General features: G+C 35.6%; 1 pseudogene; it reads left to right on the top strand.

Moving 5' to 3' along the window:
- The first annotated feature begins 8,721 nt into the window (after window positions 1-8,721).
- LOC112825814 (guanine nucleotide-binding protein G(I)/G(S)/G(O) subunit gamma-10 pseudogene) lies at window positions 8,722-9,833 on the top strand (annotated as a pseudogene).
- The last annotated feature ends 3,141 nt before the right edge of the window (window positions 9,834-12,974 follow it).

Here is a 12,974-nt window from a genome sequence, read left to right on the forward strand (position 1 = left end):
TTTTTCATGTGTCTGACAGCCATTCGTATGTCTTCTCTGGAGAAGTGTCTGTTCAAGTCTTCTACCCATTTTTTTACTTGATTATTTGTTTTTTGGGTGTTGAGTTTGAGAAGTTCTTTATAGATCTTCGATACCAGCCCTTTATCTGTAGTGTCATTTGCAAATATCTTCTCCCATTCCATTGGTTGCCTCTTTGTTTTGTTGACTGTTACCTTTGCTGTGCAGAAGCTTTTTGTCTTGATGAAGTCCCAAAAGTTCATTTTCGCTTTTGTTTCCCTTGCCTTTGGCGACGTGTTTTGAAAGAAGTTGCTGTGGACGATATCAAAGAGGTTACTGCCTATGTTCTCCTCTAGGATTTTGATGGATTCCTGTCTCACATTGAGGTCTTTCATCCATTTTGAGTTTATCTTTGTGTATGGTGTTAGAGGATGGTCGAGTTTCATTCTTCTGTATATAGCTGTCCAATTTTCCCAGCACCATTTGTTGAAGAGACTCTTTTCCATTGGATATATTTTTTTTTCCTGCTTTGTTGAAAATTATTTGACCATAGAGTTGAGGGTCCACATCTAGGCTCTCTATTCTGTTCCATTAATCTATGTGTCTGTTTTTGTGCCAGTACCATGCTGTCTTGGTGATCACAGCCTTGTAATATAGCTTGAAATCAGGGAATGTAATGCCCCCAGCTTTGTTTTTCTTTTTCAACATTTCCTTGGCAATTCAGGGTCTTTTCTGATTCCATACAAATTTTAGGATTGTTTGTTCCAGCACTTTGAAAAATGCCATTGGTATTTTGATCGTGATGGCGTTGAAAGTATAGATTGCTTTGGGCAGCATAGACAATTTAACAGTGTTTATTCTTCCAATCCATGAGCATGGAATCTTTTTCCATCTTTTTGCGCCTTCAATTTCTTTCATAAGTGCTCTGTATTTTCTAGAGCATGGATCCTTTACCTCTTTGGTTGGGTTTATTCCAAGGTATCTTATGTTTTTTGTGCTATTGTAAATGGAATCGATTCCCTAATTTCTCTTTCTACACTTACATTGTTAGTGTATAAGAAAGCAACTGATTTCTGTGAATTGATTTTGTATCCTGCCACATTACTGAATTGCTGTATGAGTTCTAGTAATTTGGGGGTGGAGTCTTTTGGGTTTTCCACATAAAGTATCATGTCATCTGCAAAGAGAGAAAGTTTGAGTTCTTCTTTGCCAATTTGAATACCTTTTATTTCTTTCTGTTGTCTGAGTGCTGAGGCTAGGACTTCTAGTACTATGTTGAACAATAGTGGCAAGAGTGAGCATCCTTGTCATGTTCCTGATCTCAAGGGAAAAGCTCTCAGCTTTTCCCCATTGAGAATGATATTCGCAGTGGGCTTTTCATAGATGGTTTTTATGAAATTGAGGAATGTTCCCTCTATCCCTACACACTGAAGAGATTTATCGGGAAAGGATGCTGTATTTTGTCAAATGCTTTTTCTGCATCAATTGAGAGTATCATATGGTTCTTGTCTCTTCTCTTATTAATGTGTCCTATCACATTGATTAATTTGCAAATGTTGAACCACCCTTGCATCCCAGGAATAATTCCCACCTGGTCGTGATGGATAATCGTTTTAATGTATTATTGGATCCTATTAGCTAGGATATTGTTGAGAATTTTAGCATTCATATTCATCAGGGATATGCGTCTGTAATTCTCCTTTTTTGGGGTCTTTGCCTGGTTTTGGGATCAAGGTAATGCTGGCCTCATAGAATGAATTTGGAAGTTATCCTGTTCATATTTTTTGAATCAGCTTCAGGAGAATAGGTATTATTTCTTCTTTAAATGTTTGGTAAAATTCCCCTGGGAATCCATCAGGCCCTGGACTCTTGTTTTTTGGGAGGTTTTTGATCACTGCTTCAATCTCGTTACTGATTATTGGTCTATTCAGATTGTTAATTCTTCCTGCAGTCTTGGTAGTTTATAGGTTTCCAGAAAGGCATCCCTTTCTTCCAGGTTGCTTAATTTATTGGCATATAGTTGTTGATAATTATTTCTAATAATTGATTTTATTTCCTTGGTGTTAGTCGTGATCGCTCCCCTTTCATTCATAATTTTATTAATTTGGGTCTTTTCTCTTTTATTTTGGATAAGTCTGGCCAGTAGTTTATTGATCTTAATTCAAAGAACCAGCTTCTAGTTTCATTGATCTGCTCTACTGTGTTTCTGGTTTCTAATTCATTGATCTATGCTTTAATTTTAATTATTTCTCTTCTCCTGCTTGGCTTAGGCTTTATTTGTTGTTGTTTCTCCAGTTCCTTAAGGTGTAAAGTTAGTTGGTGAATTCGGGATTTTTCTGTTTCTTTGAGTGAGGCTTGGATGGCTGTGTATTTCCCCCTTAGGACTGCCTTTGCAGTATCCCATAGGTTTTGGACTGATGTGTTTTCATTCTCACTGGTTTACATGAATTCTTTAAGTTCTTCTTTGTTTTTCTGGTTGGCCCAAACATTCTTAAGCAGGATGGTCTTTAGCTTCCAAGTGTTTGAATTTCTTCTAAATTTTTTCTTGTGATTGAGTTCCAGTTTCAAAGGACTGTGGTCTGAGAATATGCAGGAAATAATCTCAATCTTTTGGTATCAGTTGAGACCCAATTTGTGACCCAGTATGTGGTCTATTCTGGAGAAAGTTCCGTGTGCATTAGAGAAGTATGAGTATTCTATTGTTTTAAGATGGAATGTTCTGTATATATCTATGAAGTCCATCTGGTCCAGTGTGTCATTCAAAGCTCTTGTTTCTTTGTTGATTTTCTGCTTAGACGATCTGTCTATTGCTGAAAGTGGAGTGTTAAGGTCTCCTACTACTAACATATTATTATCAATATGTTTCTTTATTTTGGATAGCAGTTGGCTTATGTAGTTCGCTGCTCGCATATTGGGGGCATAAATATTTATAATTGTTAATCCTCTTGTTGGATAGACCCTTTAAGAATGATATAGTGTCCTTCTGTATCTCTTACTAGTCTTTAGCTTAAAATCTAATTTGTCTGATATGAGAATTGCTACCCCAGCTTTCTTTTGAGGTCTGTTGACATGAAAAATAGTTCTCCATCCCCTCACTTTCAATCTGATGTACCTTAGGTTCAGTCTGCATCATTTTTATCCGATCTTCAACCCTGTGCCATTTCATAGGAGCATTTAGGCCGTTCACATTGAGAGTGATTATTGAAAGATAGGAATTTATTGTCATCATGTTGCCTGTGACATCCTGTTTCTATAGATTGTCTCTGTAAATTTCTATTCTATATCATTCTTGGGGTCTTTCTCCTTTTATAGAACCCCCCTTAATATTTCTTGCAGGCCGGCTTCGTGGTCACATATTCTTTCAGTTTCTGCCTATCTTGGAAGCTCCTTGTCTCTCCAACCATTCTGAATGACAGCCTTGCTGGATAAAGTGTCCTTGGCTGCTTGTTCTTCTCATTTAGTACCCTGAATATGTCTTGCCAGCCCTTTCTGGCTTGCCAGGTCTCTGTGGACAGGTCTGACAATATTCCGATGTTGCTCCCTCTCTCCGTAAGAAATCTCTTCCCCCTCACTGCTTTCAAGATTATTTCCTTGGGGGGTATCTGGGTGGCTCAGGTGTTAAGTGTCTGCCTTCGACTCAGGTCATGATCCCAGGGTCCTGGGATCAATCCCCGCATCAGGCTCCCTGCTCCGCGGAAAGCCTGCTTCTCCTTCTCCCACTCCACCCACTTGTGTTCCCTCTCTCGCTGGCTCTCTCTCTGTCAAATAAATAAATAAAAATCTTTAAAAAAAAAAGATTGTTTCCTTGGATCTAAGATTTGTGAATTGCACTATTACGTGTTGTGGCAGCGGTCTGTTCTCATTGATCTTGGGATGGGTCCTCTCTGCCTCATGGACATGAATGCTTGTTTCTTTTCCCAGATTAGGGAAGTTCTCAGCTATGATTTGCTCAAATATATTTTCTAGACCTCTCCACCCCCTCAGGGATCCCAATAATTCTGATATTGGAACATTTCATTGAGTTATTAATCTCTCTCAGTTTGATCCCTTGGGCTTTAATCTGTTTTTTCCATGCCACTTTGGTGTCTTTCTTTTCTATCATCTTATCTTCTAGCTCACTAATTCATTCTCCCCCCTCGTTTACCCTGGCAGTCAGAGTATCCTATTTATACTTCATTTCATTCATAGCATTTTTAAGTTCGGCCTGATTAGATCTCATTTCTGCCCTTAGAGATTCTATATTGTCGTTAATATTTTTCTCAAGCCTAGATATCGACTTCATAATTGTGACTCTGAAGTCTGTTTCTGACATCTTGGTTATATCCATATCTAATAGTTCTGTGGCAGAGGCCACAGTCTCTGATTCTTTTCTTTGTTGGGGTTCCTCCTCTTAGTCATTCTGTTGAGGGGTGGTTGAGGGAATGTATGGAGTCCAAAGTATTAACCACAACCCAAGCAAGTTGTACCTGTTTTATAGGGACATTAGGGTTGTCGTCCTCTTGTTCTTCCAGCCTGTCTTCTAGGGGAGGGGCCTGCTATGCTGTTACTCAGGCAACTTTGAGCAGAGTTGCCCTGCCCCCTGCAGGGGCAGGGCATGGGCTCAGTGAAAACTGGTTTTGGGGGGCTTTTGTTCTCTGGCGGCTTTCCCTGGTGGCTTTCTGTGTCTCCTCAGAGATTCAGAGCAGAAGTGACCACATCCAAACTTCTGTCTCAGAACAGAGAGTTCGCAGTCTGCTCTTCACTGACCTCTCCAGGCCTCATGGTCTCCGTTTCTGTCTGTGCTGCTAAAAACCGCAGTCTCCTGGGTTGTGTGCCCTACAGCAGCACTCCCAGCTGTCGCTCCCAGGACCGGGCACATCTCTGCCCTTTGTGCTTTTAAAACCACAAGCCACCCCCGGTTCACACTGTGCACCCATAGCTTCAGGTTTCTGTCTGGGGGACTGCCCTAAAGTCCTTTCCCCATGGCTACTGGTCTGTGAGTCTGTGCCCGGTGCCCAGCATGGGAGGAGTTTGCAGTCAGGTATTATCTCACCTTCCTGGCACAAGTTCATGTTGGATCCCTCCCCCTTCTGTTTATCTTCCAAAATCTGCCTGCAGAATGGCAGCTCCCCACTTCATACCTCGAGACTAACCCACGGAGATATTCTGTTTGTAGAGATCCAGAAATATCTTCTTACATCTCAGGCTGATTTTGTGGGTGTTCAGAATGGTCCCGTAGATATCCAGCTCAGTTCAGGGGACCAGTTGAAATAGGGCCCCGTACTCCTCCACCATCTTTTTTCTGATCCCTCCAGTATTTTTCTTGAGTACTGCTGCTAGAGTATAGTTATTCTTCATCTGGAAATCTCTGAATTAAAGAGGAGACTTATCTTCATTCTACACAATAAACATAGTGGTCCAAAATGGAAAAAAAAAAAATTAAAGAAGGAAGGCACATAACAATCACTAGTCCATGGTGATTCTGAAATCAATCAGACACATATTGCCAGTTCTTTAAATAAAGCTTAAAACTACTTTCTATGAGTTGTTCAGCATGGCTCTTGTCTCTCTCTTTTGGGGCCTGGGGTCCCCTTTCTGAGTCATTCTTACTTTTCCATAAAACATAGGCCATATTTTCAGTACTATAGATTTTCCAGCCTGTCTCTGACCATGGAAGTTTAGGCATCAAATTGCCTCTTTAAATTGTGGACTCATTCTGTCCTTCTCAGTACAAGTTGGCATATATTCCTTAAACAAAATTATGAGTTTTTTTATGAGTCAATTTATAATCTGTTGCATTAAACAAAAGGAATACTCACTAATCTCCTGGGTTTATGGTATGACTGCCTTGAGGCCTAAATCAGTTCTTATATCAGAGAAGTAGAAAAAGATTTCACTTATATATGGGTGGAGGGTCAAAGAATTTGCAAACATATTTAATACCTTAGTATCATATAAGTTTAATTTTGATTTTAAATATTTTTTGCAAACTTAATTCAGTTTGTAAGTATCAAATATTCTAAGTTGACTTGGGTTAAGGAGTAAATAAAATATTATTTCTTTTAAGAGTTAGATTGAGTGTAGTCATTTCTAGATTGTGAGTCCCAATTTCTTTTCAACTTACATCATTCATATTTTAAGACACCAGGTTTAATGTAAATGAAATAAGAAAATATATGTGAGATACATAAATCGGAAAGTTTTACAGAGTTAAAGTACAGAATTATCATCATTACCGGGAAGAAGCTTTCTTCCTTAGTTGGTTGTAATTTCATACTGAATTGGCATGCTATCCCATTAAAAAAAAAATTGCTTTTCCTTAAAAATGAGAAATAATTATTTTTCCTTTTGAGAAATGTATATTTTAAGGTCACTGTAATGAGAAGGTTTGCTTTTCCATGAATTTTCTTTTAGTCTTTCTGCTTACCAAGTTTCCTACATCTAAAGTGCAAAATGTAAATGTTATCTAGCACACTCTGCATCTATATTATAATCATTACATTAATTATACTTGAGCTCTTGGTAAAACAACATTATGAAAATATGAAATTTATATATGGCTATAGTTTTCATTAATTCTATTTAATGTATTTAATGATGTGTCTATTTTAAAAAATAGTAAATCTGCATTAGTACATGACTGTCAAATTATAAAGTCCAAAAATAATACTATTGAAATGACTCAACTATTCAAATTTCATAGAAATTACATGGTCATTGCCTTCATTCTCATGGGCAATAGTCTAGGAAATAAAATTAAAAGAAGCATTGTGGGGGCGCCTGGGTGGCTCAGTCAATTAAACAACAGACTCTTGATTTTGGCTCAGTTTATGCTCTCAAGGTCATGAGAATGAGCCCTGGGTCGGTGTCCCTGCTCACCCTGAGTCTGCTTGAGATTCTCTTACTCTCCCTCTCAAATAAATAAGTAAAATCCTTAAACAAATAAAAGAAAATAAAAGAAGCATTGTGTTTATGTAAATTAGCCATATATTTATTTTACATTGAGATGTAAAATACCTAACCAATAAAAATAAATCTCTCTTCTTTCTTCTTTAACCAAAAAGCATAAAGAAAAGTTAGTCAATACTATGGCTGAAAGTGAAGCCATCTGTTGCCTTTTTTTTTAAGTTAGTTTTTTAACATGCTTAAGCAACTTTAGCTATTTTCCACTTTCCTTCACACTCATTCTACCATTTCCAGTGATCTTTTGCCTTTGGTCAACATCCAGTAGCATGAAACCTTTCCAGCAAAGCTTATTCAAGTGTGTTTCACGTTAATGATCTTGGTCTGCTGGAAAACCAATTACACATTTTTCTATTTTAGCTCTGCTCTGTAATGGATAATGTTTGCATTAAAGATGTGTCAGCAGTGGTTTGCTGCCAGTACAGGAGCATACATAACTGATATTACTTTCAGAAAAAATCGCCCAACCAAGATGTTATACAATAAACTCTTGAAATAAATCAAGATAGTGAAATTATTTGTCATTATTTTCTTTACTTAATAAACCATATTTACTTATGCTCTAATATCTCAAATGACAAACCACTTATGCTATTTCAAAAAAGTAGGTTAATAAATATATATCCAATGTCTTTCTTGGGAAAAATCAGGCAAGATTATGAAAAAGCAATTCAACAATAGTTTATTAAATGCTTAATATATTCAAGGGACTGTGTTAAAAACTTAAATTTTATTATATTATTTATGCAAAAAGATAATATTTATAGACCTAGGTAAGTATGTATCTATATATATTTTTTGAGTTATACATAGATACTAATAATAGTTACCGCTATAGGAAAACAGTTGAAAATCAGGAGAGGAAAGATTACGTATTTGTTTTTGTATACACTTTCCATTTTTGCCATATGCTTATTTTGCTTTATTGTTTAAAAACATATTTTAAAAATAGAAAATATTCAAACCCAAGCCAGTTGACCTATATTAAGTTAGCTTATCAGTGTGCTGCTATCATCATTAAAAAATAGCTAAATGATTTTAGGGAATTAGCATTTAGAATCATTAAAGCACAGAAATAGTAACTGGCTAAACAAACTACACAGGCCAAAGTACTTGGTGCATCACTCACATTTATCCTATTGAGGAATTCTATATAAATGCCTCTTGTTTATCAACTGCATCAATTTAAAATAAAAAGATATGTAAATTAAAAATAAGATATTTTAAGTACATATGTAGAAAAATTAGACATTAGACTAATTACTAATTTTTCAAACTATTTACAATGCATTTGGTTGACTGACCATTAACATTTAATGAATTCTTGCTCTGAACCGGGCTTTATGCAAAGTGCCCTCACGACACACATAATGTATTTTATAAACAAGATATACGAGATTTAGAGAAGTTCGGCAACTTTTCTAGGTACCACAGCTCTTAAATAATAGAACTGGACTCCTATTCCTTTATATTCTAAGCTCTTAAAATCGAGTTTATACTCCTAATTTCAAAAATGTGCATTTTGTTTTTTTTGTTTCTGTTTTTGCTTTTCTGTAACATATAGAGCATTTGCATGATTGATTTGAGTTGATAACAATGGCCTTTGTATTGAGGTATGCTGTATATGGGTTAAGGTAGGTGGTAAAAGGCAAATATCACCACATATCTCAGGAGACGAACCATGAGAGACTATGGACTCTGAGAAACAAACTGAGGGTTCTAGAGGGGAGGTGGGGGGTATGGGTTAGCCTGGTGATGGGTATTAAGGAGGGAACGTATTGAATGGAGCACTGGGTGTTATATGCAAACAATGAATCATGGAACACTACGTCAAAAACTAATGATGTATGGCCTCCGGAGCCCAGCGCCGCCGCCTTGTCTTCCGGGGCCAGCGTGAACGCCCTGCAGCGCCTGGTGGAGCAGCTCAAGCTGGAGGCCGGCTTGGAGAGGATCAAGGTCTCGCAGGCAGCTGCAGAGCTTCAACAGTACTGCATGCAGAATGCCTGCAAGGATGCCTTGCTGGTAGGTGTTCCAGCTGGAAGCAACCCCTTCCGGGAGCCGAGATCCTGTGCTTTATTCTAAAGGCTGTAAGGAAGAAGTTCACTGAGGAATGCTTTTAAGCGCAAAGTGATGAATAACTAACTGCCTCCAAGTCTCAAGAAAACACTTTTCTCCAGACAAATGACTCTTAGATATTTCAGACCTTTCCTTGGCCTGGTCCTATAGCCAAAATTCTATAGAAATTGATGAGTTTCTACTCAGATAAGGAAACTGGGTGAGGGCAAAGACTTTAGATAATAATGGTCAGACTCTTTTGGTAAAGTGCTTTTGTATTAAACAAAAATGTTACCACCAAATACACCTCTTTCATAAGTGAATTACTGGTGTTTCTATAGCTGGAATATTATGTTTGTTGTATTTACTGGATGTTTACATTTTGGGAAGGCAAACATTTTTGTTTGTTAAAAAATTGAATATTTGTAATTTGTTGCTCCTAAGATTTTTATACCATAACAAAACTGTTCTTTTCTCCTGAATTTACAGTTTCTAAATGAAGACAAGCAAGTGTAAAACTGGGGGAAGAATAGGCTTTATTAGTCAAATGATGTCTTGATTTTTCTAAATGAGAAGATTGCTTTATTTTTAACACTAAACATGGGAGCTGTTTCTTAGCAAACTTGTTTGGAAAGATTCATGTTGTGTTGTGTATTAGATTGCCCCATCTTGTGTATGAGCAGATTTGGTCTTTGTCTTCTTAAGTTCCTCTACTTTATAGTTGTGGTTGTACTTAAAAAACAAAAAACAAAAAAACACACCATTATCTCATGTCTTTAAAAAAATGTTTAAATGTGTTACTCAGAACATTGCAAATGATTAAAAACAATGTGAAAATATTACAACCTAAATAAATTCTTAATGTCAAAAAAAAAACTAATGATGTATGATGGTTAACATAACATAATAAAATTAAATAAATAGCTGGAAGACTAAAAAAAAGAGTTGAGATTATAATTCACTAGCATATAAATCTTTTCTCAAATAGGTTTTCTCTTTCTTCGGAGAAGCTGAAGAAAGCATTCAGAACCCTTTATAATTCTTGGTACATATATAAATGTTTAGAGTCTCCCCTGAGAATACTGTATTAAGTCAGAATAATTCCATGTATCTCCAGTTTAATAAAAGAATTTAAAATATATGCCATTACTCCTTTCATCTTAGTTTCCTTTTTTTACTGTAACTTCCCTATTCATCATAATCATAGTTAATATAAACATAAGACAGAGAACCCTAATGTATAAGATTCTCTACAAATTTCTAAACAAATTGGTTTTTCTTCACATTTCTAATGACATATTTCAAAGACACAACGTCTATCTTATTTTATTACAGCTTAACTCTAAACTCTTTTCTCCAGAGTGCACTGCTTCCTCACAATATCATGAAATATTTGTATAGAATAACTCATCTGTTATAAAAGAACAAAGTTGAAAAATTGAAACACATTTCAAGCACCTGCCTCAATCTATATGCAGAACAAAAAAGCCCAAGTTCTACAGCTGGGCAATGAAGAACAAACATTATTTCATTATTTTAAAGCAAAAGATTGGAGATTAATTTTAGAATAAGTTAATCTTGCTAACCTAACACAATAAAATCTGATTTAGAAATATATCAACATATTTTTAAATGGCTTTCACAAAAGTGCTTTGAACTTTTGTGTATTTTTATAATATGTGTATAATTGTATCTTTACAGACTTGTGATTGTTCTGATTGCATATTTGGAAAACCTAGAAAAGATGATGGATAGTGGATCAATTTGAAAACTAAAAATGCAGAGGATTGTTATAAGTTTGAAAAGCATTCTATATTTGTTGTGTAAAACATATTATTATGGATACTTCACATGTATAACTTTTTAAGGTTATGTTTTAAGCACTAGAAATTTCTGAGAATAAATCTGGTTCAACAAACATGTCTTGAGTCCTACTTTGGCATGTGGGTCCTGTACCCGCAGCTGATCTCAAATAATTCAACACTGAAATCCCAAGTTCCACATATGTGTTTACTACACTAACAGGCAAAGCCCTCACAAACTCTCTATCTGTCCCCAAATCAAGAATTGTTGAAGTGTAATATGTAAATGGTCAGTTGACTAGCAGGGGAAGACTTGTAATATCAAGAACACAATAGAAGAATTAGAAAATGAGATTAATTCAAGTTCTATAGACGATAGCAATTTATAAGTTCAGTGACCATATATAAAAAATTCTATGTTTTAAAACAAGGTTACCACTCTGTCCTTTGTTTTTATCCTTAGTACTCTACCTATTGCTTCATATGTTAATTACGTACTAGCACCAACATGACCTTCCCAATCTGGTAAATAATGTTAACTCTAAAATTAGATTAGATCAAATTGTTTATATTCTTTGCACTCAAGCAATTCAACAAAGAAGGCAAAAGGAGAAATACATGTGAATGATCTTCCTTCTGGCCGAAAGTAAAAATCTGAGGTCATTGTCCATTTGTGTTAGCTTATCATGTAGTTCAAGGACTATTTTATGAATTTTAAACAGATAGAAAAGCAAATTCATTGTTATTTTCCAAGATAAACCTTGTATTTTTCATTTAAATGTTATGTAATTCTTTTGTTTCAGTTTGAATTTTTTTAAATGTTTAAACCATGACAATTTTTCTAGGACATTCTAGAAATTTTTGATATATATATTTTTGTACCTTAAATCATCCTTAACATATAAATGATTTCTTTATATAGTATAAAGAACTCTAAATTATAAATGCTAGAAAAGTGACTATAAGTTTAGCTGAATTGATATATGATTTTAAAAGAATTGTTCAGAGGCACCTGGGTGGCTCCGTCGGTTAAGCATCTGCCTTTGGCTCAGGTCATGATCCTGGAAGTCCTGGGATTGAGCCTGCTTCTCTCTCTCGCTCTGCCTGACAGCCTGCCTGCCCGTCTGCCTACTTGTGATCTCTGTCTCTGTCAAATAAATAAATAAAATCTTTAAAAATAAATAAATAAAAAATAGAATTGTTCATGACAAATATATTTGCATGACATTAAAAAATAATTTACTACATATAATTAATGAGAACCATATAGTCAAACTTTTGCTATGCATACAAGCAATGATCCATTCCTTGACCACTTAAAAATTTAAAATACAACAAATCAACTTAAAAAGTCAAAAATTAAGCACAAACTTGAAAAGATAAAGGAAAATCATGTTTAATTCATAAAAAGTTCATAAAAATCGGTGAACCACAAAGATCCAAAGTAGTAACTACTTTCCTTTCATATTTGTAAATTTGTAACTAGTTTTATACTTATATACATACTATTTCTTCTACTGGCTCCTCCTTGAGAAGGTATTTCAAATCAAAACAATTTAAATACTCCATTTAAAATACAAGAATCTCAATAATCGGGTTTTATTAAGTATAAATAATTTACAGGAATGCTGCTCATAGTGAAAAGACTCTAAAATAAGCCACTTTGCTATAAAATTGATTTTGAAATCACTATTGAAACAAGAAAATACACTTCTTTTCTTTTTCAAATTTTTTTATTAACATATAATGTATTATTTGTTTCAAGGGTACAGGTCTGTGATTCATCAGTCTTACACAATTCACAGAGCACACCATAGCACATAGCCTCCCCAGTGTCCATCACCCAGCCACCCCATCCCTCCTACGCACCTCCACTCGAGGAACCCTCAGGTTGTTTCCTGAGATTAAGAGACTCATACTTTGTCTCCCTCTCTGATTTCATCTTGTTTCATTTCTCCCTCCGTTTCCCTATGATCCTCTGTCTTGTTTCTCAAATTCCTCATATCAGTGAGATCATATGATACATGTCTTTCTCTGATTGACTTACTTTGCTTAGCATAATACAGTCTAGTTCCAACCACGACATTGCAAATGGCAAGATTTCATTTTTGATGACTGCATAATATTCCATTGTGTGTGTGTGTGTGTGTGTGTGTGTGTGTGTGTGTGTGTGTGTGT

The sequence above is a fragment of the Callorhinus ursinus genome, unplaced genomic scaffold (assembly GCF_003265705.2).
Source record: "Callorhinus ursinus isolate GAN/ISIS: 27379988/994484 unplaced genomic scaffold, GSC_fseal_2.0 scaffold4, whole genome shotgun sequence".
NCBI classification, from domain to species: Eukaryota; Metazoa; Chordata; class Mammalia; order Carnivora; family Otariidae; genus Callorhinus; species Callorhinus ursinus.